Here is a 4833-nt window from a genome sequence, read left to right as displayed (position 1 = left end):
TGAACCCACACTTGATCACCCTCATTGAAGATGACTTCTTTACGCCCTTTGTTCACATACTTCTCATAAAGCTTTGTCCGGGCCTCAAGATTCTCCTTAGCCTTTTTGTGAACCTGCTTTACTAAATCGGCCTTTTTCTTGCCATCAAGACTTGATCTCTCACTCAAAGGTAAATGCATTAGATCCAAAGGAGATGTGGGGTTGAACCCATAAACAATTTCAAAAGGAGAAAACTTAGTAGCAGAATGCATAGAATGATTATAAGCAAATTAAACATGCGGCAAGCAATCTTCCCAAGTCTTAAGATTCTTTTTTATGAGCACACGCAATAATGTAGACAAGGTACTATTGACAACTTCAGTTTGACCATCAGTTTGCGGATGACATGTAGTAGAGAAAAGCAATCTAGTTCCTAACTTAGACCACAAAGTATTCCAAATATAACTAAGGAACTTAGTGTCACGATCAGAAACTATGGTCTTAGGTATGCCATGCAAACGAACAACTTCCCTAAAGAACAAGCTAGCAACATGAGATGCATCATCAGTTTTATGACATGGAATAAAATGCGCCATTTTAGAAAAGCAATTAACCACCACAAAAATAGAATCCTTACCAGCCCTAGTCCTAGACAATCCAACCACAAAATCCATAGATATATCAGTCCAAGGATGCAAAGGAATAGGTAAAGGGGTATACAAACCGTGGGATTGAACCTTAGCCTTAGCTTGCTTACAAGTCGCTCACCGTTCACATAGTCGTTCAACATCTCTTTTCATGTGCGGCCAATGGAAGTGTTCTTGCATCACCTTATATGTCTTAGCAACTCCAAAGTGTCCCATTAAACCACCACCATGAGCTTCCCGTGCATGAAGTTTGTTGACCCTTTAAATGCTTAAGAGACTCGTGGTCAGTATGAAACGAACTCCTTTGGCCATAGATAGTGCTGCCAAGTTTGTAGTGCTCGGACCAATGCGTAATGATCTTTGTCATAGGTCGGATAGTTGAGTGTCGCTCCTCCCAGCTTCTCACTGAAGACTGCTATGGGCTTATGATCCTGCATCAAAACAGCTCCAATACCTATCCCGGAGGCTGCCGCTAGGGATAGGCTGCCGCTAGGGTTTCACTGAGAGTGGGCTAGGATTTTTATGGAATTCGGACTCCACTCACCATCCGAGTAGGAACACGATCAGGCGTGTCGGGTACGGATTCAGGTATAGCCTCGGGTTCCCCAAAATTTCCATTTTTCTTTTTCTTTTTTTTTTTTTTTTTTTAAGATGTAGATATATGAAAACTTATAGAAACATTAAAATATTGTAAAATCCAAATAAAAAAAAAAACAAAATTAAAAAAATTAAAAGAAAGCAAAAGATACCTTTGGGACTTCCTCCCAAGTGAGCTTTTTTATGTTACTAAGCTTGACTCTTCATGTTATTCAAGCATTGTTTCTGGGAGGGAGAGTTTTTGGAATCCTCTCTACTGAAACAGATTTATTCAACCAGTTTTCCTGCTCTTGTCCTGGTTCCACAGCAAACGTAGTATGACCTTCTTGGCGATGCTTGATTTTTCTTGGCTTTGTCTGGGTGGGGAAAACTTGACCATCAATGGTTGGCATTTTTATTCCTTTCTTGATGTCAAATTCCATTTTGAAGTGCTTTCCATGCTCAATGCTAATCTGCCCTTTCACATCTATCACCGCACCTACTGTTGCCAAGAATGGTTTTCCTAGGATCAATGGATCTTCTGGCTCCTTATCCATGTCCAGGATAATGAAATCGGTAGGAACCTCAATCTTCCAATCCTGAGAGGCAAGTTTTCCAGGATACCAATGGGGTGTCTGATTGTTCTATCAGCTAGAACCAAATACATGTTACTTGGTTTAAAACTGCTAAAACCCATCTTGTTGGCAACTGAAAGTGGCATGATGCTGACCGAAGCTCCCAAATTGCACAAGCAGTTGTTGAAAATCCGAAGGCCTATTGAACATGGCAAAGTAAAAGAACTGGGATCCTCCAACTTCTCATTAACTCGCAGTTCAGGATCTAAACACACTCCACTCCTCAGAATCGCATTCCCAATCTCTTTAACAACTTCCTTTACTTCAGTCTCATGCTGAGCTGTCTCCTTGATGATTTCCTCTCGGAGAGCGTGTGGTGGCAATAGCTTAGGTGTAACACCCGTCCCGCCTTTTCGGCCAAGATAACGTTTTTTTAAATGGTCCCGCCAAAATGCTTCTTTTTATAAAAATTAAAACTCTTCAATCATAAAAGTTTTTTCACGTCTCACAAAGCTTTTAACATGAGGGAAAATGTATAAGGGTGAAAACAATGACGACATTCTAATAACATTCGACAATCAGTGCATAGCATAGAATCAGACACCACATTCTTGAAATACATCCAACAAGCATAACAGTTTCGCATAAAATTCAATCTGACATATAATCATAATATCATTTAAACCATAGTTAAACACCAACACATTCATCGATACACACATTCATCAACATCGCTAAACCGAAATCTCATCAGCTTAGCATGGCACGAAACAAATCTCATGTTCGTCCAATCGCCAGGTACGAAACAAATCTCATGTTCGTCCAATTACCAGGTACGATACAAATCTCATGTTCGTCCAATTACCAGGTACGAAACAAATCCCATGTTCCGCCCATCACGAGACACAAAACAAATCTCATGTTTGTGTCCCCAATACACAATCTCATTTCATATCACCACACAACGATCATCATGTTACACATCAACTCATCATATCATGTCACCATTCATTATAATCATACATCTAATCATCATATCAAAGCATACGATATCAAACAACAGATATATCCAATCACATAGTTTCCAAGCCTATACAAGCAGTTCATGAAGAACATGCTTAGAAAATAATCATTGTGTTTCCACGATTACCACCCTCACCTTTGCCACTTAAATGATGGAGATCAATTCTCCTTTTCCTTTTAATGTCAGACCCATGATTCATGAACACTCCTACAAAGCTGCAGCTCCATCCAACCTCGTTTGCCAACCAAACATTACAATGTCACCATTTATTTCCATACAAATATGCCTCAGAAACACACAAGTAAAACCATAACTAACCGTTAAAATCACGATCCCACCATTGAATATGTAGCTAGTAATAGCATGAAGAACTCCAAAAAGTTTCAGACCGATCGGACATTGTTATGACCTCCAAACGTTGCCATGAAGAACCTATCTCGGAACAGCCTCTTAGGGTTTCTGAGTTTACTGACTTGCAGTTACTTGTTCAGAAAGCAACGCCCATAACTCCTCGGGTTTAACTCCGATTAAGGTTCCGTCAACTGCTGCGGATTCTCTACTGCATCAGCTTTCCAGTGATGCCTTACTCGGGGCCTAACTCCTTCTGATCCGACGGAAATCATCCCCACAAAACATGAACTCGGATCTGCCTCATTAATTAATCTTTCTCCTTTCTTTTTATTTTCTTTCTCCACCTCTGTTTACTCTGGTTTTGCTGCCCCCACCACCATCAATGCTTGCCACAGCCACAATAACTATTATTAGATCCGCCACCTCCGTGACATGTCCTTCTCTCTCTCTCCACTAAATCTCAACCTTCATCAACATCCTTGTTGAGGAAGTTTCCATTACTAGCGGTGTCCAGCAACATCCTTATATTAGGGACTACACCACGGTAAAGTGTACTTAGCAACGAAGCATTGCTGAATCTGTGATGTGGGCATCGGCTGGTGTATCCCTTGAAACGTTCCCAAGCTTCACCGAACGTCTCATTGGTTTTCTGAACAAAGCTGGAGATGTCATTTCGAAGCCTTGCAGTTGTGGAGTTGGAGAAGAATTTGGCAAGGAACGCCTTTTTGCATGCTTCCCAAGTGGTGATGGACTCCTTGGGAAGTGATTTCTCCCAGATGTGTGCCTTGTCACCCAAAGAAAATGGGAAAAGCCAGAGTTTGAATCCATCTTCACTAACTCCATTGATCTTTGTGAGGCTACAGAGCCTATCAAACTCATCTAGATGGTCCAATGGGTCCTCCATTGGCAGTCCATGAAACTTGTTTCTCTGAATCATCTGAATGAGACTACTATTGATCTCAAAATTGTTGTTTTGAACAGCAGGTGGCACAATGCCATATCTTTGAGTATGAGTAGATGGAGCATCTCCTGCTCCTATGTTGGTCCTCTCTTCAGGAGCTGGTGGACCATTCTGATTATTCATGACCTCCTCAATTGTGGTTGGTTGCGGTTGCTGGACTTGTTGTTGACGGAGTAGCCTTGGTCTATCGATGTTGTCGATGAATGGACTAAGGTGTTGGCTACCCTTGGATCGTGTTTGCATGCACAATAAGTTAACCGAATGAGTACACGAAGGTCTACCCAATCCATGTGATCAAGTGACGGGTCAGATGGGTACTCGGATTGTTCCTGAAATGCAAAACAAACAAACAAAAAAGTAAACAAGTCAGTCCCAAACCAAAGTATAGAAAAAAACTTGATCTAGCAAGTGCTGAAATCTTAAACGTAGCAAACAAAATTCAACAAAATGGCAACGGCGCCAAATTGATAACTAGATTTTTTCACCCACGGTATCAATTTCCTATGCAGTTGTAGTACAAAGGGTTATCAATCCAAATGGTTCTGATGCTAACAGATAATATATCATCAGAACAGAGCAAGTCAAGCCAAGCAATAGTGGGAATTAAACAAGAACCACACGACCTATGCACTCGATGCAAGCATTCGAGTACCAGATCGAGTGGGTAATCAGATGACAGAAGTAATCAAGAACACAAAGATGAACAGCTCGAATAAATAC

This window comes from Camelina sativa, chromosome 9 (genome assembly GCF_000633955.1).
Source record: "Camelina sativa cultivar DH55 chromosome 9, Cs, whole genome shotgun sequence".
Lineage (NCBI taxonomy): Eukaryota > Viridiplantae > Streptophyta > Magnoliopsida > Brassicales > Brassicaceae > Camelina > Camelina sativa.
This window is presented reverse-complemented; position numbering follows the sequence as displayed.